Source organism: Bubalus kerabau, chromosome 22, assembly GCF_029407905.1.
Source record: "Bubalus kerabau isolate K-KA32 ecotype Philippines breed swamp buffalo chromosome 22, PCC_UOA_SB_1v2, whole genome shotgun sequence".
Taxonomy (NCBI): domain Eukaryota; kingdom Metazoa; phylum Chordata; class Mammalia; order Artiodactyla; family Bovidae; genus Bubalus; species Bubalus kerabau.
The window spans coordinates 18,611,875-18,636,802 of NC_073645.1; the positions used below are offsets into that span (position 1 = coordinate 18,611,875).

Below are 24,928 nucleotides of genomic sequence, written 5' to 3' on the forward strand. Positions count from 1 at the left end.
ATGGATACTTTTTGTTTCTGTAAGTTTGACTCATGTAGATACTTCGTAAAAGGGAAATCATGAATCCTTTGTCCTACTGTGATTGGCTTTTTTCACTTAGTACAGTTGGCTCAAGGTTCATCTATGTTGTATCATGTGGGAAGATTTGTTTCATTTTTATGGCTGAATACTATTCAAGTATTTATATTTATATGTTTTCTTTATTCATTAATCATTGGGGGATATTTAGATTGTTTTACCTCAACTTTTAAGGTCATGGAAGTACAAATATCACTTTGAAAGTTTAGGTCAGTTCTTTTGAATAGAAACTCAGAAAGGGGATTGCTGGGTAATACGGTAATTCTAGTTTTAATTATTTGGGAAACCATACTAGTGTTTTCCATAGGAGCTTCTGGTAGTAGTATTCTACCTCCCCACCCTCACCAACAGTTGTTATTTTCTTCTCCGCTCCCTCCCTCTCCTTCCTTCTATCCCTTCATCCTTCTTTTTTTTTTGGATAGTGCCTATTGGTACCGTACTCCAGTACTCTTGCCTGGAAAATCCCACAGACGGAGGAGCCTGGTGGGCTGCAGTCCATGGGGTTGCGAAGAGTCGGACATGACTGAGCGACTTCCCCTATTCTAACAGATAGAATAGGTGATATTTCTTGCTTCTGATTTGCATTTTCTAATTTGGAGTATATATGATGCTGCTAAGTCGCTTCAGTCGTGTCCGACTCTGTGCGACCCCATAGACGGCAGCCCACCAGGCTCCCCCGTCCCTGGGATTCTCCAGGCAAGAACACTGGAGTGGGTTTGGAGTATATATAAATCTTGACAATTTTCCCACTATTTTGTAATGCAAGTGTCTAATTTGATCCTTGATGGCTGAGGCATCCATTTCAAAGGGGCATCCAAACCTGACTGTCTCAGATAAACAGCCACAGGGCTAGATAAAGAGCTGGTTGCCTCCCACAACTGAGTCTCTTTTGTTTTAGAGCTCTTGCTTGATTTCAGTGACTGACTTTTTGAGCTACGTTTTTTCCTTTTTTCTTCCTGTGCTTTAAATTCCCACTGATATATATTAAGTTCACCAATAAAGAGTATTGAATTGCATTTTCAGTTGTACACTTAAATTAATATATTGTAACTCAGATAAAAAAAAAAACAGTGAGCCCTTCATTGGAAATATGATTAACTTGATTTAAATGATGGGGAAAAAATGAGAATTTATTAAAACTGTGAAATGAAATACTTCTTGCCATATTGGAAGGCAAGAAATGTCACAGCCTTCAGCGATTTTGGACCTCCAAAAGTGAGGGCTCTCAAAAGGGGCCACCAATGCCTGTGATCCAACAGATGCCACCACCCCCCACGGTGATTGCTGAGGAGCTGGGAGTGTGGTGGTGGTGGTGGTGGGGGCGGGGGTGGTGGATGCAGGAAGCAGCCATTTGCCACATCTGCCACCTCTGACTGTAAACCAGGAATTAAGGATGTAAACAATCAAGAAACAGGATTTGGCTCTAGATAGCTAAAGGTGCATATGAAAGGAATGAATTTAGTGAGCCCAGAGGCTTGAACCTTATGAACCACAACTCTCTCATGTTAGCTTCTCTTCTGATTCTACATGTGATTCTTTCAGCGTTCATTAAGCAAAAAATATTTTGAGGTCCCTAATTATTCTCCTTTGTATATAAGTGCTTAATTTCCTACAGGCTTTCCAGACAGATAATAGTCAGCACTCATAATTTTAGTTACTAAATGGTATTTTTAAATGACCTCTTTAATTTTCACCATTTTCTCTTCAAATTAACAGGCATCTTGGGTGAAAAGGGTACAAGAAAATGCAGCAGAAGGGAATTGAATAATAAAAAAACCAACCCATTATTTAATTACCTGTGCTGAAATCTACTCATTTTAAGTTAAAAGTGAAGTATTGATTTTATGCTTGTTGAATATTTGTTAAGGGAATTCGTAGATATGATATTGTTTAAAGTTTCTAAAACAACTTTCATATGTTATCACACACACCAAATGTTTCATCTGTATACTTCAGTGGTGTCTTAAAATTGTTTCTGATTTTTTAGCCTCACCCTGCAATCCCACTTTCATTCTGTGCTGTGCTCCCTGCAATGTGATCTGCTCCATTATTTTCCAGAACCGTTTTGATTATAAAGATCAGACTTTTCTAAATCTAATGGAAAAATTGAATGAAAACTTCAGGATTCTGAGCTCTCCATAGGTTCAGGTGAGGCCAAGGTCCTTTCTTCCTGAGGAATTGTTGCAGGAAGGGGGACCCCTTCCACAGCCTGAAACTGGGCTCTTGTCTAACACTCGGAAATGAATTGTCCAAGGAGACACACGTGCTGACAAAGCAAGAGATTTTATTGGGAAAGGGCACCCAGGTGGAGAGCAGTAGAGTAAGAGAACCCAGGAGAACAGCTCTGCCTCGTGGCTCACAGTCTCGGGTTTTATGGTGATGGGATTAGTTTCTGGGTGGTCTTTGGCCAATCATTCTAATTCAGAGTCTTTCCTGGTGGCGCACGCATAGCTCAGCCAAGATGGATGATAGCGAGAAGGATTCTGGGAAGTGGACAGACACGCAGTGTCTCCTTTTCGACCTTTCCCAAACTTACTAGTTCCATATTCCTTATCAAGATCTCTTGTCATAAAACAACTCATGCAAATGGTTACTATGGTGCCTGGCCAGGGTGGGCGGTTTCAGTGTGCTTCCCCTAACAAAATGGCTTGCAGTCTTGGATTTTATGTTAATGGGGTTAGTTTCCTGGTTGTCCTTAGCCAATCATTCTGACTGAGTCCTTCCTGGTGGTGCATGCCTTGTTCAGCCAAGATGGATGCCAGAGAGAAGGATTCTGGGAGGTGGTTGGACAGGTAGTGTCTCCTTTTGACCTTTCCAGAACTCTTCTGGTTGGCGGAGGTTTATTAGTTCCCTGTTCCTTACCAGGAACCTCGTGTCATAAAACAACTCATGCAAATGATTACTATGGTGCCTGGCCAGGGTGGGCTGTTTCAATCAGTGTGCTTCCCCTAACAGAATCATTTCTGCTGTTTTCTCCATGAGGTCCAGATCTCTATACACCAAACTGTGAGGTGAAATTGTGAAGAGTGCAGTCCTGCCTAGAGCTTAGCATCATGGAGTGCTCATCTGGGGCTGATGGTTGAGCCCTTTGATGATAGACAAGAAAATGCTTGCCCAGAAAACAGAACTGCAGTTCAGTCCTGTTGACACTGTTCAGTGGTTTTTCACACCAATTTCCGGAAACTACTTTGGTAACTTCTCCAAAGGGATGCCCGCAGCAATTGCAGGACTTCTAGGTCCTTCTGGAAAGGCTCCCATTACTCACAAGTCTTGTCATTCAATCTCCACTGTTGACTAAAAAAAATATAGTCACATCCTGAAAGTAGAGAGTTATTTTATTTGGTGGGAATGGTTAGGACTCTGAGTGCGGGTGACCACATCTGAGAAAATTGCTCCAAGGAGGCAGGAGGGGGAGTCAGACTATATATGTTTGCAACAAAGGGAGCAAGCAGCCTGAACATCAAAGATCAGATATCAAGTTAAGGAATTTAGCATTCTGTGTATGAGAAGATGCAAGCCTCTTGGCTCACTGTATTCATTCCTTTCACATGCACGTCAGGTCTCTGGGGCCAAATCCAGTTTCCTTGTTCACCTAGAGGAATGCAGCCTCTTTAAGTTTCTTCTTGCCTTCCCCCAGCTCCTCAGCAGTCATCTTGGGGGGTGGCAGCATCTGTCAGATCTCAATTTTGGGAGCCCTCATTTACATTTGGAGGCCAGAAATCACTAATGGCTATGACATTTCTTGTTTATTGATATAGAAGGAGATACTTTAATTTCATACCACTTAGTTGCTGTTTAGGGCTTTCCCAGTAGCTCATGGGTAAAGAATCCATCTGCAGTGCAGGAGATGTGAGATGCAGGTTCCATCCCTAGGTCAGGAAGATGGGAATGGCAACCCACTCCAGTATTCTCACCTGGAGAATCCCATGGACAGAGGCAACTGTCAGGCTACAGTTCATGGGGTCACAAAGTGTCAAACACAACTGAAGTAACTTAGCACACACACACACACACACACTTGCTACTTAAGCACATGAGTTGACAGAAATATCTGCATTTAGTAAGGAGGAGAATATCTCCTTCAAAGGGGAGAGTGCTGCCAGGGGACAACTAGGATAGGAGGGAGATCTTGATGCTTCATTTGGCATCTTAACCTACAAGGTAATTGCTTTGGGAATGACAAAATGATTGTTTTTCTGTGTGTAAGAAACATAAGCAAACATTACAGGCGTACCCTGTGCTAAGCTATGTTCTACCCTCTGCCTAAGAGACATCACAGAAATCACTTAATTCTTCTGGTGCCCAGTTACTTTATCCATAAAATATTGTTGTGTTTCCTGGTTCTTTAGGATCCTATCAGCCCTAAAATATTGATTTTATGTTTGAGTGTATGAGGCAGAAGTAGAAACATCAAAGACCAGCTCTGTGTTCTTTTCAGGTTATTTAAATTCTCTTGTCATCTACAAATGTAAATCATAGTATTTCATGTCATCCTATATATCATGATGGTAAGGAAGAATTGAGGTAAAATATGAGACAATTGAGATAAAAATGCATTTATGCGATAAACATGATATATGTGTATAGGAAAAAATTATCATATTTGATCCATGGTCATAATTTTCTCCCTCAAATGCATCTGTCAACATATGTGTGTGTGGTTAGTCACTCAGTCATGCCCGACTCTATGTCACCCCATGGACTGTAGCCCACCAGGCTCCTCTGTTCATGGGATTCTTCAAGCAAGAATACTGGAGTGGATTGCCATGTCCTCCTCCAGGGGATCCTCCTGACCCAGAGATCGAATCCAGGTCTCCTGCATTGCAAGCAGACTCCTTACCATCTGAGCCACAAGAGAAGCCTATACTCATATAAACATGATATATGAATATAGGAAGAAATCATCATATTTGATCCAGGGTCATAATTTTCTCCCTCAAATACATCTGTCAACATAGAAAATTATGTATTTGTGAAGTGAAAATTTCTCTCAATACAGAGACCATATTATATTAATATTTATACCACAGTTGTTAACCAGGGCTTGACATATTAAATAAGTCTTCACTAAGCGTTTTTTATTTAAGAAACTACTGCTTTCTCTTCTAGATCTGTAATACTTGCCCTGATCTCCTAGATTGTTTCCCAGGGAGTCATAACAGAGTACTTAAAAATTCTGCTTATTCACAAAATTATTTTTTGGAGCAAACAAGGAAACACCAAGCATCCCTGGACATTAACAATCCTCGAGACTTTATTGATTGTTTTCTGATCAAAATGGAGCAGGTAAAATGTTTATGACAGCTCAGTTCTTTGATTGCTTGTGCATTTTGCAATTCATTGAATAATTTTGAATTTACTAGGAAAGTTTCAGTGGTCAAGTAAGTAATGCCAATAAGCATTTTAAGTGTCTATTGTGTGCATATATTGTATGCACTAAGCATTATGAAAGATACAGTATTTAACTTTTAAATAAATGGAAAAATTGATCTTGCTTTTTGGGTACTAGTTGGACTGTGAAGAAAGCTGAGCGCTGAAGAATTCATGCTTTTGAACTGTGGTATTGGAGAAGACTCTTGAGAGTCCCTTGGACTGCAAGGAGGTCCAACCAGTCCTAAAGGGGATCAGTCCTGGGTGTTCATTGGAAGGACTGATGCTAAAGCTGCAACTCCAATACTTTGGCCACCTCATGTGAAGAGTTGACTCATTGGAAAATACTCTGATGCTGGGAGGGATTGGGGGCAGGAGGAGAAGGGGACGACAGAGGATGAGATGGCTGGATGGCATCACCAACTTGATGGACATGAGTTTGAGTGAACTATGGGAGTTGGTGACAGACAGGGAGGCCTGGCATGCTGTGATTCATGGGGTCCCAAAGAGTAGGACACGACTGAGTGACTGAACTGAACTGAACTGAGTATACCCAAGAAGAGTCAGAATGACTCCTCAGGTGAAAAATAAATAATTACAAACAAGGTATAAAATACAAATATCATAGTATAATATGAAGATGGGCATGATCTCTGCACACACTGTTTGAGGGAATGGAAGAGAATGGCTTAATCTAGCTGGACTTCTGCATGTCAGGTGGTTGAAAATAAATTTAATATGTTTGCATGAAGGAGAAGGAAAGGAATTTCAGATGGGTGAATAGTGTATATAGAGGTGCAAAGGTGTATGATGGGAAAGAGTAGGTGAATGAAAGAGAGAAGCCTTGAGTGTAAAGTAAAATGAATTGTCATAGATATGGAGTTTGAGGCTGGTATCCAAGACTCTGAACCCTGCACCATTAGTTGAAAAGACTGTTTTCCTCACACAAACCATCATGGCACCCTTGTCAAAAATCAGTGGAAGGGTTTATTTGTGTAATCTCAAATCTTTTCCAATAGTCTATATGAAAACCTTATACCATAACACATTATCTGTTATTTGTAATTACTAGCATTGTATTATAGTTAGTTTTGAAATTGAGAAGTGTGAGTCCTCTAACTTTGTTGTTAATTTTTAAGAATATTTTGGCTATTCTGAGTGCCCTGAATTTTCAGACTAATTATAGGATAAACTCATCAATTTTTGCCAGGAATACAGTAATGATTTTGGTAGGGATTGTAGGAAATCTGTAGATTAGTTTGTGGAGTAATGTCATTTTAAAAAATAAGATGAAATTCACATACCATACAGTTATCCATTTAAAGTGTACAATTTAGTGGTATTTATTGCACTCACAATATTGTGTGATTACTTGCTCTAATTTCAAAACTTTTCCATCACTCTGCAGGAACATACCCTTCCAGTAAATGATCACTAACACATCTTGTGTTAACCTGTTATCTGCTTTATATCTCTATGAATTTGCCTATTATGTATATATCATATGAAAAGTCTCACAGCATTGTCCCTTTTGTTTCTAGCTCTTTCACCTAGTATAGTATTTAGGAGGTTCATCTAAGTTGCATGTATCAGTACTTTGTTATTTTCTTTTATGGATGAATAATATTGAATTTTTGCACATATTATAATTTTTAATCTATTCATCTATTGATGAACATCTGTTTTGTTTCTGTCTTTGAGTTTTATGAATAGTGTTACTGTAAACATTTGTGTCGGAGAAGGCAATGGCACCCCACTCCAGTACTCTTGCCTGGAAAATCCCATGGATAGAGGACCCTGGTAGGCTACAGTCCATGGGGTCGGTAAGAGTCGGACAGAACTGAGCGACTTCACTTTCACTTCTCACTTTCATGCATTGGAGAAGAAAATGGCAACTCACTCCAGTGTTCTTGCCTGGAGAATCCCAGGGACGGGGGAGTCTGGTGGGCTGCCATCTCTGGGGTCGCACAGAGTCAGACACGACTGATGCAACTTAGCAGCAGCAGCAGCAAACATTTGTGTACAAGTTTTTGATGGATATTTTTTCATTTTTGTGGGATGTATTTATAGGAGTAGAATTGATGAGCTATGTGGCAATTTTATGCCTAATTTTGAGGAACTGGTGATGCCGGGAGCCAGCATGAGGAACTCCGCCCGTGGCAAAGGTCATAAGGAAGGAGGCTCGGCATACACAAAGGCAGGATTGAGCCTCAGGAGTCCCCCTGGAAATTCTCGAGCATCTACCCCCAAAACCAGAGTCTGCCTACTTTAGTGCTTTATGCTCTCGCCTACACTTCTGACTTTATGGGGGGCTGTCCCCCACCACCTCTCTCTGAAAAAGAGTTAACTTACAGCTCCAGTTAATAAAGTTCCTGGGCGTGACAAGAGTGTTTCAACCTAAAAACTCCTTTGGAAGTCCTCTAGCCTGCCTGAATAGGTTCTTCCAGCCACGTGTGATTGTTCAGAGTCTCCTAACCGTGAGAGGCATGAGATGTTCTAAACTGTCTAAATACAGATTCCTTTGAGCAGTTAAAAGATTAATTAGAAATTGTATTGGTGAAGGGTTTTTCACTTGTTGGGCCAATGTTTGCTGCTAAGTTTCCATATCCCTTACCTACGGTGTCCCTGAGAGTGTATTTATTAATATAATTGGTGTATAGGAATGTAAATAGTAGCTTTAATGTTTGTAACCTTGGACCCTTGAGTTAATTCTTTTCTTATTATAGCCTACCACACCTTTGCCCTATAGGAATGCAACTTTATCTAATGCTTTCGGAGGGTGGCGCCTGACTTGAGAATAATCACCTTTAGAGAAAAATAAGTTTTCTGAAGAAAGGATCATAAAATGTTAACAGGCCTCTTGGCCAGAAGATGATATAATTCACCTAAACTTTTGCATATGATGTTTGCAGGAAGAAAGCCTGGCTTACTGCTGACTCTACCCCTTCCCCCATTATCCTCTATGCACAACTTAAGGTATAAAAACTACTTTGGAAAATAAAGTGCGGGCCTTGTTCACCGAAACTTGGTCTCCCCATGTTGTTCTTTCTCTCACCTTCTGGCTGAATTCCAATCTGGAGCGTGGAGGCTCGTCGAGCCTACTAATTATGCCTGGGCTTCTAAGATCTGACCGGGGAGGCCTTAGTGTCTCCTCTCCTTCAGGAGAACGGGAGGACGCCTGCGACCTACATAGGTGATGCAAATTCCTTATTTTGGAATTTTGTTAGCTTTCCACGTAAACCAAGTTATTCAGCCTCTTTTCTCCACTGAATTTTCTCACTGAGCTATCCTTATTTGATCACTCTTTATATCTTTAATTCTATCGTATCCTGATCGCTGAAGCTGTCTCCCCTTCGAAACCCCTGGATCCTGCTGGGTCTGGACCCCAGTATGGCAGCCTTTTCCACATTGACTACAGCAGTCATGTTCCCACGAGCAATGTACAGGGGTCCTGTTTGCCCACATAGTGGCCAATATGTATTTTATAATTTTTTGTAATTATTAAAGCTAGCCTAATTAATGTGAATACTGGCCAGAATACAGGAGTGGGTAGCCGTTCCCTTTTCCGGGAATCTTCCCAACCTAAGGATTGAACCTAGGTCTCCCTCATTGCAGGCAGATTCTTTACCAGCTGAGTATATCAGAGAAGCCTAGTTGGTCTGGATAGTTCTTCTATTTCAATTAAATAACTTTTTACCTGTCAGTTATACCTCAGTAAAACTTGGAAATTTTTTATGTATATAATGTGTGTGTGCGTGCATGCTCAATCGCTTTAGTTGTGTACAGCTCTTTGGGACCCTATGGACTGTAGCCCACCAGGCTTCTCTCTCCATGGGATTCTCCAGGCAAGAATACTGGAGTGGTTTGCCATGCACTCCTCAAGGAGATCTTCCACACCCAGGGATTGAACCTGTGTCTCCTGCATTGTAGGCAGATTCTTTACCACTGAGCCACTGGAGAAGCCCTTTAACGTGTACAATATGCTGTTTTGATACACGTATGCTGGAGGCTATGCTTAGGATTTGAATGGGATTTTGAACTTGCTTCTCTTCCAGACTGGGCCTGAATGGGATTTTGAACTTGCTTCTCTGCCAGACTGGGCCATAAGATGTACTCTGCACTTCCTGGGTACTTGTGGCTAGGATTACTGGTAGGAAAAAATATTGTAATTTTGCTTGTTTTTCCTATGCTGTTGGTATCATATTGAACAAATCATTGCCCAGACCAATATAAAGAAGCTTTCCCTTTTTGCTTTCTTCTAGGTGTTTCATGGCTTTAGGTCTTATGTTTATGTCTTCAGTCCATTTAGAGGTGATGTTTTGTATGTTGTAAAATAATGATTCAAATTCTTTTTTTTTTTTGCAGGTGGTGATCTAGTTTTCCCAGCACTCTATTTTTGAGAAATTGTGCTTTCCACATTATGTATCTTGAGATAAGTTGATCATAAATTTGTCCATTAATTTCTGGGTTCTTTATTCTTTTACATTGGTCTGTGTAGCTGTTTTTATACTGTTTTGATTATTATAGCTTTGTAATATAGTTTGAAATCAGAAAGTGCAATTCCTCCACCCTTGTTCTTTTTTAGTATGGCAGTGGCTATGCAGGGTCCTTGGTTGTTCCATATGAATTAAAATATTTTTTTAAATTATTGACTTTTGACTGTGCTGGGTCTTCATTCCTCTGCAGGCTTTCTCTAGCTGTGGCAAGTAGGAGCTATTCTCTAGTTGTGGTGCATGGACTTCTCACTGCGGTGGCTTCTTTTGTTGTGGAGCATAGGCTCTAGGGTGCCTGGGCTCAGTAGTTGTGGTGCATGGGCTTAGTTGCCTCATGGCACGTGGGATCTTCCTGGACTAGAGACTGAACTCATGTCCGCTGCATTGGTAGGCAGATTCTTAACCACTGGACCACCAGAGAAATCCTTGCATATGAATTTTAATTTTTTTATGTCTGTGAAAAGTTCTATTTTGATACGTATTTCATTGAATCTGTAGATTGCTTTTGGTAATATAGACATTTAAACAATATTAATTCTTCTTATTCATATACATGGGATATCTTTCATTAATTGATCCTCTTCGTTTTCTTTTTTATAGTTTCCAGTGTACAGATCTTTTGCTTCCTTGATTAAATTTATTTTAAGTATTAGGAGATCCAATCAGTCCATCCTAAAGGAAATCAATCCTGGGCGTTCATTGGAAGGACTAATGTTGAAGCTCAAACTCCAATACTTTGGCCACCTGATGCAAAGAGCTGACTCATTTGAAAAGACCCTAATGTTGGGAAAGATTGAAGGCAGGAGGAGAAGGGGACGACAGAGGATGAGATGGTTAGATGGCATCACAGACTCAATGGACATGAGTTTGGGTAAACTCCGGCAGTTGGTGATGGACAGGGAGGCCTGGCATGCTGCAGTTCATGGGGTCACAAAGAGTCAGACACAACTGAGTGACTGAACTGAACTGATCTGAACTGAAGTAGTTTATTCATTTTGTTTCTATTTCTTGAAGTTCTGTCAGTTTTGCCTCACATATTTAAATGCTCTGATGCACTTGCAAATAACACCATTCCACTTTATAAGTTAATGCCTTATAAGTTAATGTCTCTTATAATGTCTTATAAGTTAATGTTTCCATTATAAGTTAATGTCTCTTATAATAAAAAATAATTCTACTTCTTCCTTTCCATCCTTTATATCATTGTTGTGGTTCATTCCACTTATCTATAAGCATAAGGTAAGGGTAAGTGAAGTCACAGTCATGTCCGACTCTTTGCGACCCCATGGACAGTAGCCTGCACCAGGCTCCTCTGTCCATCGGATTTTCTTGGCAAGAGTACTGGAGTGGGCTGCCATTTCCTTCTCCAGGGAATCTTACCGACCCAGGGATCGAACCCAGGTCTCCCGCATTGTTGACAGACACTTTACCGTCTGAGCCACCAGGGAAGTCCATATGTAAGTCTATGTATATTTGTATATATGTCCATAACCATTACATAATCAAATATACTGTTACTATTTTCTGCAAATTTTTATCTGTTAGAGCAATAAAGTAAATAAGCAAAACCTTTTATTTTACTGTCACTCATTCTTTCTTTATAACCCTTTTTTATGTAGATGTGTTTCTGACCTATATGATTTTCCTTCTCTCTAAAGATTTTTAAAACATTCTTTGCAAGCCAGTTCAACTGGTAACAAATTCCCTCAATTTTGTTTGCTCGTTTGCTCAGAAAGTCTTCATTTCTGCTTCACTTTTTAAGGAAATTTTGAAGGATACAGAATTTAGATTGTTGGTTTGACCATCTGTATGTATTCTTTGGAGAAATGTCTGGTTAGGTCTTCTGCCTGTTTTTCAATTGGGTTGTTTATATTTGTGTTGTTGAGTTGTATGAGCTGTATATTTTGAAAATTAAGCACTGGCTGATCCCATCATTTGCAAATACTTTTCTTCCATTCTGTAGGTTGTCTTTTCGTTTTGTTTATGGTTTCCTTTGTTATGCAAAAGCTTACTAGTTTGATTAGGTCCTGTTTGTTTATTTTTGTTTTTATTTGTATTGCCTGGGAGACTGACCTAAGAAAACATTGGTTCGATTTATGTACCAGACACATTTATCTAAGCATACCCCTGGATGCTGCAAGTGTTTAATTTCCAGGGAACAAAAATAATTGCTCAGACCCTTTGTGCGTGGCCAGTAGCTATTTCAGTGGACGGACTGATTCCTAGAACTTCCTCTCTGCCTTTTGTGTGACATTACTCTAGCAATGCCATCCTCACAATACTGAGTGTCCAGATCTATGACAAGGTAAGTTATTTGTTTATTTAGGTTTTCTTTAATTGTTTTGTGTAATAATGATAGGCTGTGTACACATAACCATTGTATCTGCAAATCAAATTCAAGAAATGGAAACACTAATATTGTTTTATGAGAGCACTGCTTTTCTTACTGACTTGAGTCATTTTGAACTGAGAAGCCAAAAGCTTGTGTGATGCCACTGTTACTGAGGGAAATTAACAAGAGCACACATTCAGTGAATTTAGTTTGTCTTAATTGTGTTTCTTATATAATAATAGACATGGCACTGGGGCCCTGGAGATTATAAATGCATCATAAAATTAATGCTAGTCTAGGGACATGTTTACAAAATATGCTTTTTTTTTTGCATGTTAACGATCCCTTCTACTCAGTATTTAAAACTGCCTGCTTGTTATGTATTCTGTGTCACATCATCGCATCAATCCTAAAACAGCATTACTTGTCCTTTTCGATTGCTGTCTGTCTCCTTATTTGTGAGAGATATTCACTTAGTTTGTCAGCTTTGGCATTGCATTACTCCTTCCCATCCCTTTTTCCCCTTGGGCAGAGAAAGCCTCAACTTTCTGTTTTTATGATTGTAGTGTAACTTCAAGCTGTATATTCTTTTTATTCCTACATTTGTTTCTTAGGTCAAGCTGCTAATTGCATTGCATGTGGAATACAACCATTATGGTCCTGTATTGTCTTTGTGAATCCATCCTCTTTATTATAATTTACATATAGTTCATTTTAAGTTGTGCTGCAGTATTAGCTTTTGTACAATTTCAGCTTCATCGTGAATATACAGACAGTATTGAGTTCATGTACATTTTTAACAAAGAAGAGAATAATGAAATCTTGATTCAGGCTTATAACGTCTTTCATGTTATGGCCCTAATTTATCTATTTCTACTAATTAAGATTTTGTTCATCTATGAATAAGAGAAAACCTGTTAATGAATGCTTTAACGAATAGTGGCTATATTTATCTCATGTACAAAGAATCTTCTGTCAATGGAGGAATAGTACAGTAGTCCTGAAATATCAGGGATTCAGATACCTTCCATTTTTATTTACTTATGCTGAGTATATAGAGCTCATGGGCGTGTAAGCTAAGTTGCCTCAGTTGTGTTTGACTCTTTGCGACCCTTTGGAATGTAGCCTGCCAGGCTCACTCATTATTAAAACTTCTTGTCCCAAAATGATGTTGGTGTATTCTAATAACTCCTTCAAATATTTGTTTTGGGTAGGAAGGAGGGCATAGAGGAAACAATTCCAATAGTCTTCTGCTTGTATCTCACTGGCAAAAACTGTGTTGCTTCTTGTTGTTGTTTAGTCGCTAAGTTGTGTCTGACTCTTTTGTGACCTCATGGGCTGTAGTCCACCAGGCTCCTCTGTCCATGAAATTTCCCAGGCAAGAATCCTGGAGCGGGTTGCCATTTCCTACACCAGGGGATCGTCCCAACCCAGGGGTCGAACTCATGTCTCCTGCATTGGCAAGTGGATTCCTTACCACTGAGCCACCAGGGACGCCCACTGCTTGGCTCACCTAAATGCAAAATAGGCTGATGAATGGGACTTTTAGGCAAATGAGGAATAAGTTATGAGAAACTGATGTTTGAGTCAGCTGATCTATAATCTCTTGCTATATTCTACAGTAGTTCTTTTCTAAAATTGCACCTTGCAGTGTGTGTGTGTGTGTGTGTGTGTGTGTGTGTGTGTGGGTGGCTTCCCAGGTGGCACTAGTGGTAAAGAACCCATCTGCCAATACAGGAGATATAAGAAACGTCGGTTCGATCCCTGGGTTGGGAAGATCCCCTGAAGCAGGTCACAGCAATCCACTCCAGTATTCTTGCCTGGAAAATCCCTTGGACAGAGGAGCCTGGTGGGCTACAGTCCCTAGGGTCACAAAGAGTCAGACACGACTGAAGTGACTTAGCACGCACACACACACATATATAAAATAGGCTTAACTTTAAAATAATGTGAGTTATTTTGGATTACCTGTAATTCTGAAAAGTTAACCTGTCAAATAATTGTATCAAATCATTCCTAGGAAAAGCACAATGAACAATTGGACTTTACATTTGGAAGCTTGACAGCTACTATATTTGATTCATTTGGAGCTGGGACGGAGACAACAAGCACTACCCTGGGATATGGGCTCCTCCTCCTGCTGAAGCACCCAGAGGTCATAGGTATGATAACATGGTGGTCAGGGTGATTTCAGAAGAGATACTGGAAAGAAACTGAGAGTGCTTTCCGTCTTGTTACTCTTAGAGAGTTACTTAAATCTCTGTTTGAGCAGCTTAATGTTTTCAGATTTAATGAAGGGATCCTTCATTAAATAATAAGAGAACATCTTTGCATAACCTGAGAGGTTGAAGACACGGTGGACAGCAGCAAAATCAATACAGTAGCATCTGGATTTCATGAGAGGTCATTTCATTTCATGCCCTGGGACTGCATATTGGTTTTATTATGGAAGGGCCACTTACACGTCTGCTCATTCTGAAAATGCTGTGTTCTAAAGCCAGAGTAGGGAAAATGGAACTTCTCCTTAGTCTGAGTCCTAGTCTGAGTGGAAATTCTAAAACTTAATGAGGTAGCTTGAGATAGCATCCACATTCTGGGAGTGATGAGTGAGTGAAAGTCACTTAGTTGTGTCTGATACTGCCGGGAGCTAGCACGGGAGTCCCCACCCCCATGACAAGGACATGTGGGACAGATCTGGTGGACAAGGTGAGCCAGAACTCTAGGGGTGCCCCTCTGGGCCTGCCTGAGGGCCTACCCCAAAACCTGAGCCTGTCTGTTTTACTGCTTCATGACTTTCACCAACTCCTCTGACAGTCACAAGGGGCTATCCCCAACCACTCTTATCTGTAAGAACAGCAACTTAGAGCTCTAGTTAATAAGTCTCCAGGGTATAATAAGGTGTGTTCCAATTGTGTTTCCCTCAGAAATCTTTCTAACCTGCCTAACAGGTTTCTGGACTCCTACAGCTGTGCATGTGATTATTTACGGCCTCCCAGCCATATGAGGCACAAGGAGACTTAGTTATTTTAACAATGCAGAGCCTCTCGGGGAGTTAGAAAATTGTTAAAATAGAACTGATAGAAGGTTTCTTTGTTGAGTTAATGCCTGCTGTCAAGTTTCTATATTTCTTATCCACTGTGTTCCTGGGAGTGTATTGATTAATATAGTTGATATACAAGAAATATAAGTAGAAGCTTTAATGTTAATAATAACCTTGGACCCCTAAGCTAATAAATTCTTTCTTTAATTACCCCCACGACACTCTTGCCCTATAAGAATGCAACTCTGTTTAGTGCTTTCGGGGAGTGGTACTAAACTCTAAGAAAAATCACCTCTGGAGAAAATAAGTTTTTCTGGTTGACTAATTCTTATCAGAAGAAAAATGTTAGCAGGTCTCCTGACCAGAAGATGATGTAAATCACCCAAAGCCTTTGTATTTGCGATCATGATTAAGGTCTGCTGACCTTACATGACTTTGCATCCCCCATTATCTTCTATGTACAACTTGAGGTATAAAAGTCCCTGCTAAAAATAAAGCTACAGGCCTTGCTCACCAAAGCTTGGTCTCCCCGTGTCGTTCTTTCTCGTCTCCTTTTCTTTTCTTTTGTCTCTACTCTTTCTTCAGGCCAAAGTAATTGGAGCGTGGGGGTATATTGATTTCCCACGTAAACCAATTATAATTAGGCCTCTGATTCTCTCCACTGACGCTATCCCTTTAAATCGCCGAAGCCGTCATCCTGAGGGAATCCCTGGATCCAACAGGGGCTGGACACCGGTATGATACTTTGTGACCCTATGTACTGTAGCCCTCTAGGCTCTTCTGTCCATGGAATTCTCCAGGCATGAATTCTGGTGTGGGTTGCCATTCCATTCTCCAAGGGATCTTCCTGACCCAGGAATTGAACCTGGGTCTCCTGCATTGCAGGCAAATTCATTACCATCTGAGACACCAGGGAGGCCCACATTCTGGGAAGTGCTCTAAGCATTTAGAGTCACAAGAAATTGTACCTTTTAGGCATAAGATGCCTATAAAGGGTTTTTTTTTTTTTTTTTTTTGTCCAGAAGTCTGTTTCTATAAAAATGATGCTCGACAAAATAAGAAGTTTGAGGGTCAACAATTTTATATTTTACAAAGTACTTTTTTTTTTTTTAATTTACCTTGTAAGAGTTTATGATTGTGCATGGTGGGTTAGAAAAGACATTATCTTGTCCTGTTTCACCATCCCATTAAAAACTTATTACAAACAAGACTAAGAGCTTTAAAGTTGAACAAGAGGAGGTCAGGAAATACCAAATCTTCAGTGCATTTCTGAAGCACAGAGAACATACTGAGGAGTAATAATGAACTCTTTAGGGAAGATGAAGTTGCATCCTAAATGTAGAAAGGAAAAGTACCTAATCAAAGTTAATATGTATACCTATAACCCCATAAAGTTGAGTATTTAGAAGTACCAAATGTCAAAGAGGGTAGAAGGAAAAAGAGACTGAAAAAAGTAGCAGTCTCTGCCTCGTCCCCTTGACAAATCCTTTTATCACATAACATTTTCTCCAGTGTGATGAGAGAGGCTTATTCTTCAGAGAAACTGAAACCAACAGGCTCTACACTCAGGGACACTGGGCAGAAAAAGAGGAAAAGAGTGAGGTGCACAGCCGAGAGGCAAGGTTAGGGAAGAATCCACTTCTTGAATTCAGAGACTTTCAGTTCCTTTCTCCATTGTAGTTCCCCGAATGCAGGGAGTTTCTGTTTGTCTTATTATATATACTAATAAAGAAGTATATATAGATGTATCTTAAGCCTAGTTCCAAATAGGAAAAGGAGTATGTCAAGGCTGTATATTGTCACCCTGCTTATTTAACTTATATGCAGAGTACATCATGAGAAATGCTGGACTGGAAGAAACACAAGCTGGAATCAAGATGCTGGGAGAAATATCAATAACCTCAGATATGCAGATGACACCACCCTTATGGCAGAAAGTGAAGAAGAACTAAAAAGCCTCTTGATGAAAGTGAAAGTGGAGAGTGAAAAAGTTGGCTTAAAGCTCAACATTCAGAAAACGAAGATCATGGCATCTGGTCCCATCACTTCATGGCAAATAGATGGGGAAACAGTGGAAACACTGTCAGACTTTATTTTTTTGGGCTCCAAAATCACTGCAGATGGTGACTACAGCCATGAAATTAAAAGATGCTTACTCCTTGGAAGGAAAGTTATGACCAAACTAGATAGCATATTCAAAAGCAGAGACATTACTTTGCCAACAAAGGTCCGTCTAGTCAAGGCTATGGTTTTTCCTGTGGTCATGTATGGATGTGAGAGTTGGACTGTGAAGAAGGCTGAGTGCCGAAGAATTGATGCTTTTGAACTGTGGTGTTGGAGAAGACTCTTGAGAGTCCCTTGGACTGCAAGGAGATCCAACCAGTCCATTTTGAAGGAGATCAGCCCTGGGGTTTCTTTGGAAGGAATGAGGCTAAAGCTGAAACTCCAGTACTTTGGCCACCTCATGTGAAGAGTTGACTCATTGGAAAAGACTGTGATGCTGGGAGGGATTGGGGGCAGGAGGAGAAGGGGATGACAGAGGATGAGATGGCTGGATGGCATCACTGACTCGATGGACGTGAGTCTGAGTGAACTCCGGGAGTTGGTGATGGACAGGGAGGCCTGGCCTGCTGCGATTCATGGGGTTGCACAGAGTCAGACAGGACTGAGCGACTGAACTGAACTGAACTGAACTAAGCCTAGTTCACAGGAGAGTTAAATGTATCTATATTATATCAGTTATCTCTTTATGTTTAGGTGAATTTCTGAACTATAACTCATGTTTATGATGTTGTTGGGACACCTTCATAATGCCTCATGTGTCCTTCAATTTGTATGCAAATGTGGTGTGCACTTTTATTTCTCCATCCTTCTTACTTATCTGTTACCAGCTAAGGCCCAGGAAGAGATTGACCATGAGCTTGGCAGACACCGGAGCCCCTGCATGGAGGACAGGAGCCACATGCCCCACATGGATGTTGTGGTCCATGCCATCCAGAGATACATTGATCTGGTCCCCACCAGTCTGCCCCATGTGGTGACCTGTGACATTAAATTCAGAAATTACCTCATCCCCAAGGTAGGATTGCTTGAGTGCTAGGTTGCTTCAGTCATGTCTGACTCTGTGTGACTCCACTGGACTGTAGCTTGTCAGGCTCCTCTCTCCATGCGATTCTCCAGGCAAGAATGCTGGGATGGGTTGCCATTCCCTTCTCCAGGGGATCTTCCTGACCCAGGGATCGAACCCGCGTCTCCTATGTCTCCTGCATTTGCAGCCGAGTTCTTTACATTAGTGCCACCTGATAAGATTGGGTCCTCTTATACTGACCTCAGTAGTCTTGAAGTTCCCATTTACACAGTATGAGTGCGGTTCTCGATGAACACAAAAATCCTGTGTGTGGTGGCTTGATGGAAGGTGTGCTGTTTCTAGTTTAGTCTGTAAGGCTTTATAACAGGCTTTGGTAGCTGACAGTGCAAGTGTTTCAAGTTTGTTCTGCCTCTTTTGTATTGTTTGTCTGATCTTAGATGTTTATTTTTCCAAATGTTATCAGTTTTTATTTGATATTTGTTTGTATGAGTGTCAGTCAATTCACCAAAACACTCTGCTGGGATTTTTATCTGGGTGACATTAGATCAATCTGAAAAGACTTAACATCATGACACATCGAGTCTTTCAATTAATGGGCATGGTATATAGTCCTTGGTTTGGGGAGCTTTCTTTAATTTTCTCAATTATGTCTTTTTCAGTAAATTGGCTCGCAAAACTTTTTTGCAAGATGCTTAATACTGTTATAAGTTTTAAATAATGACTATCATTTTATTATCTGGAATACAGAAGTATAATTAATTTTATCATTTGGATAACCTTATATAAAGCAGCATTGCTAAATTAAAAAAATTACTAATAATTAATTGCAGTTTCTATATACATTGTCATACTATCTGGGTAAATATCTTTGTTTCATCCTTCATCATTTCTGGTCTTTTGCAGGGTGAAGATTAACATAAAATATTAAGCATGATGTTTTATATACATTTTGTTAGATTTTTAGTCAGTTTCAGTTCAGTTCAGTTCAGTCACTAAGTCGTGTCTGACTCCAGGGACTGTAGCACACCAGGCCTCCCTGTCCCTCATCATCTCCCAGAGTTTGCTCAAACTCATGTCCGTTGAGTTGGTGATGCCATCCGACCATCTCATCCTCTGTTGTCCCCTTCTCCTCCTGCCCTCAATCTTTCCCAGCATAAGGTCTTTTCCAGTGAGTTGGCTCTTTGCAACAGGTGGCCAAAGTATTGGAGCTTCAGCTTCAGCATTAGTCCTTCTAATGAATGTTCAGAATTCATTTCCTTTAGGATCGACTGGTTTGATCTTGCATCCCAAGGGACCCTCAAGAGTCTTCTCCAACACCACAGTTCAAAAGCATCAATTCTTTGGCATTCAGCTCTCACATCCATATATGACTATTGGAAAAACCATAGCTTTAACTAGATGGATTTTTGTTGGCAAAGTACTGTCTCTGCTTTTTAATATGCTGTCTAGGTTGGACATAGCTTTTCTTCCAAGAAGCAAGGGTCTTTTAATTTTGTGGCTGCAGTCAATATCTGCAGTGATTTTGGAGCCCAAGAAAATAAAGTCTCTCACTGTTTCCATTGTTTCCCCATCTGTTTGCCATGAAGTAATGGGACAAGATGCCATTCATGATCTCCATGTTTTGAATGTTCAGTTTTAAACCAGCTTCTTCACTCTCCTCTTTCACTTTCATCAAGAGGCTCTTTAGTTCCTCTTTGCTTTCTGCCATAAGGGTGGTGTCATCTGCATATCTGAGGTTATTGATATTTCTACCAGCAATCTTGATTCCAGCTTGTGCTTCCATCCAGCCCACCATTTCACATGATGTACTCTGCAAATAAGTAGGGTGACAATATAAATATACAGCCTTGACATACTCCTTTCCCAATTTGGAACCAGTCCATTGTTCCATGCCCAGTTTTAAATGTTGCTTCTTGACCTGCATACAGAGTTCTCAGGAGTCTGGTAAGGTGGCCTGATATTCCCATCTCTTTAATAAATTTCCATAGTTTGTTGTGATCCACAAAGTCAAAGGCTTTTAGGGTAGTCAATGAAGCAGAAGTAGATGTTTTTCTGAAATTCTCTTGCTTTTTATATGATCCAATGGATGTTGGCAATTTGATCTCTGGTTCCTCTGCCTTTTCTAAATCCAACTTGAGTATCTGGAAGTTCTTGATTCACGTACTGTTGAAACCTGGCTTTGAGAATTTTGAGCATTACTTCGCTAGCATGTGAAATGAGTGCAATTGTGCCATAGTTTGAGCATTCTTTGGCATTGCCCTTCTTTGGGACTGGAATGAAAACTGACCTTTTCCAGTCCTGTGGACAACAACCATCAACATGAGAATGTTGGATTCCACCAAAAAAGATACCCCACATCCACGGGTAAAGGAGAAGCCTCAACAAGATGATAGGAGGGGATCAACTGCATTTAAAATTAAATCTTAGACCCATCAGAGAAGCTCAGAGGGCACAAACAAAACCCTGTGCACGCAGGATTGAAGGCAAGGAGCAGTGACCCCCCCACAGGAGACTGAGCCACACCTGCCTTTAAGTGCTTGAGTGTCTCCTCCAGAGGCATGGATCAGCAGTAACCTGCTGTGGGGACAAGGGCTCTGGCGGCAGCAGACCTGGGAGGCAAGGCATGTGGCATTAGTCCTCTTGGAAGAGGTCGCCACTGGCCCACCATAGAGCCACTGAGCAGACGACACACAAACTGCAGAACAATTATAGCAAAGAAGTTCTTACACTGTTGCAAAGGTTCCAGGGCCCACAACAGATTTCCTAACCTGGGCATCTGGCAGAAGGACTGAGAACCCCCAGGGAAACAACAAAACCTTCTTTGCACCAGGACCTGGGAGAAAGGAGCAATGACCCCACAAGAGACTGAGCCAGACTTGCCTGCGATTGTCCTGGAGTCTCTGGTGGAGGCTTGGGTTGACAGGGGCCTGCCATGGGGTCAGGGCCACTGACTACCACAGTCCTGGGAGCTGCAATATGTTGGCATAAATAAGTCTTTTTGAAGGCCAAACTATAGGGAGGGAACATAGCCCTACCCATCAGCAGAAAATAGGATTAAAGATTTACTGAGCATTTACTGAGATTTACTTGCCCACCAGAGCAAGACCCAGTTTTACAAAGCCATCCTTTCCATTAGGAAACTTCCACAAGCCTCTTATCCTCATCCATCAGACAGAATGAAACCACAATCACAGAAAACTAACCATACTGACCACATGGATCACAACCTTGTCTGACTCAATGAAACCTTGAGCCATATTAGGAATAAAAGAATTTTATTTGAGCCAAATTTAGGACTAAGCCTGTGAGACAGCCTCTCAGATCACTCTGAAGAGCTGCTGTGGAGAAGCATGGTTTTCAGCACAGTTTTATACTTTGTCAGAACAAAGTACATCAAGCAAATCAGGGAAACATTCCTTCAAGGTTTCTTTTTTTTTCTCCAAAGATCAGCATGTTTACAAAGTCAGTATGGCCTTGAGACCTGGGAAGGGAGTCTTTTCAGCTTTGCTGTCCTAAGAACATTTAATCTGTATTTTAAACATTTTTTATTTCTATTCAGTCAACCCTTTTAAAAAATGATTAAACAGATGGGTAATGTATGTCTGATAGGCCACAAAGAGGCTGCTTTACTTAATGTAAAATTCAAGTTAAATGAAGTATAAGCAAGAATGACTTCCCCATTCCTCAGTATGTAAAAATTTCTTCCATTAATATCAGTTTATCTATCTATCCACCTATCCATCAACACCTCACTACTTTAGTGAGTATGTCTCATTAACAATGATTTTTATAAAGAGAACAATAATATTTACACTCAAGAGTTACCAAGAGTACACTCATATTATCTTATGTACAGCTTATACTTAAAAATTCCCAATTTGCCTAGAATATACTTTATAGCTTTCTTTTTTCTTTGCAATTTAATATGTAGCCTAGGGATAAGTATATAATTTGGTTACCTTTTCTCTTTAGTTTCCTGTTATCAGTTCCCTTTGCTTTGTATTTCTTTTAACATTTAACTTTGTGAGGAATTCAATTTAGTAGTCTTGTAAAATATCCTGCAGGCAATTGTTTTCTAGAGATTAGATTTCAGTTACTATTTGGTTAGACAGCTATGTAGGTGCATTTGTGTTCCACTGAAATTCTTCTGGGAGGTGGGGACACATAATGTCACCCCATTATTGGTATGGGGGGTTCTTCATATAATAAGGTAGTATCTGCCAGATTTCTCTATGGGAGAGTTTCATTTTTTTTTTTAACATTTAATTAATAAAAATCTATGGTGTAGTACTTCAGGGCTTTGTAAATATCAAACTTCTTAACCATTCACTCTACAGTTTTAGCATTTATGGATGACACTTGCTTGAATTAATGATCCTATGCTGAATTGTTATAAAATGATTTTTCTAATTTTATCTTTGCTTCTGTTTCTATGCTGAGATTAATCTGTAATGAAATCTACCCTATACTTACAAATAAGACAATCTGCATGAAAATGATTAACACTAATAGTTGCTCTAGTACTTATTATTATCATAGAAGAGGTTATTTTTGACTAGATCAGATATCTGTTTACAAAAGTACTATGGACAGATAACTCCAAACACTTCAAGTTCCAATAGTGATTTCCATTTCAAACCATTGTCCACATATGAGAAGAGTGGAAATCGAAGCGACAAAGCAGCTGTGATGGATGGACACCAGTGTCCAAATGTGGTGATAAGCAGAATGGATTCACCCTGGGACCCATGTACTCACTGTTTCAAATGCTTTTGAGGTTTACTTGCAACAATTCTGCCACTCATCTTTAATTTATTTTTGTTTATTACTTGCTCTGTCTGCTGCTGTCTTGCTCAAAATGCCACAGCCCTTCTTTAGGCCTAGGATCCCTCATCTATAAATCATAAAATTGGACTAAATGGTTTGCAATATTTGTGCAGCTCCAGGACTTCTGTGTAGTTCAGTTTATCTTCATCTGTTCTTTCCAGGGCACAGATGTATTAACATTGCTGACTTCTGTGCTACATGATGACAAAGAATTCCCCAACCCAGAGGTATTTGATCCAGGCCAGTTCCTGGATGAGAGTGTCAACTTTAAGAAGAGCGAGTACTTCATGGCTTTCTCAGTGGATAGCACAAGTTTATTTTCTTCATCACTTCTTTCTGGGCATCAGCTGGAACTTTCATCCCCACACTAGGGATGGTAAAAATGCTTTTTTGTCCATGATGAGGGGCAGCAATCACAGTGCCTATATACTTTCCCTCCCCTCAATACATCCTCATTATTGGGCTCGATTACTGAAGCTTGGAGAGGTGACCCAGATCTTTCAAATTCAGAAATAAAGTTTAGCTACATTCTGAAAATGTAATAAAAGTGCATCTTAGACAAAAGAAACTCGGTTATAAATCTTTGAAACTTCAAGGTTGATGAAGAGTAAATACACTTAGAGCAGAGAACAGAGGCTGTGGAGAATGGAAAGAAACATGTTGGACCATCAGATTAGGAACAGAAAATAGAATGAATATATGTGTGTTTCTAGAAAAAGATTGAACTTGAAAATATCAGGTTGCAGGTATAGTATTAGAATACTTAATGAAGTATGTGGTATAGTGCTGATGCTCAGTAAATGTTTGTTGAGAGAAGGATACCTGTTAAGATAAGATTTAAGTGGATAGCATGTGTGCCTACCCTTTGCCCATCTGTCTATCCAGCCATTCTTCTTCCTTTCCATTCATTGAAACATTCATCAAATGCATAGTCTCTTTCTGACAGCCAGAAACACAATGTTCTGTACATAAACAAGGAGTATATGTACTCTCTGTGTTTCTTGTTTGCAGGGAAACGGATTTGTGTGGGAGAGGGCCTGGCATGCATAGAACTGTTTTTATTCCTGACTACAATTTTACAAAAATTTGCCTTGAAATCTGTGGTTGACCCAAAGGGCATTGACACCACCCAAGTTGCCAGTGGGTTAGTTTCTGTGCCGCCTTCTTATGAGCTCTGCTTCAATCCTGTGTGAGGAATGTTATATCTGGCTTCAACTGTTCTCATCGGGGCATCACTCACCTCTTTCCCTTTAGTTTTCCTGAAAATTCCTTCTCTGACCTCTTATCTCATTGTGCTGTTTCACTGCAGAAATGTATCTGCTATTCTCCATATTCTGTAACATTTGTATTGGCCATCACATATGCTAATACTTGTCTAATATTGAGTATTATTATGTAATCAGTACAAAATATAACAAGATGGTTAGTGTATACCAATGGAGAGCCTTCTCCTGTGCATGTTTGAAATAAAAGGCATAACTTGATGAGTCAGTTCTCAGACTCTCCCTGTTTTGTGCTAGTGCATGTACGAAATGGAAGAAAAGGTGCAAAAAGGTCATGATGTTTCTCCTAATTATAAGCCTTTACATCTGGCTTCCACAGGACTGGAAAAGGTCAGTTTTCATTCCAATCCCAAAGAAGGGCAATGCCAAAGAATACTCAAACCACCACACAATGGCACTCATCTCACACGCTAGTAA

The 24,928-nt window shown here is 40.2% G+C and overlaps 1 pseudogene; it reads left to right on the forward strand.

Annotated features, from left to right (window-relative positions):
• LOC129637097 (cytochrome P450 2C42-like) lies at window positions 1-24,421 on the forward strand (annotated as a pseudogene).
• Window positions 24,422-24,928: the final 507 nt, after the last annotated feature.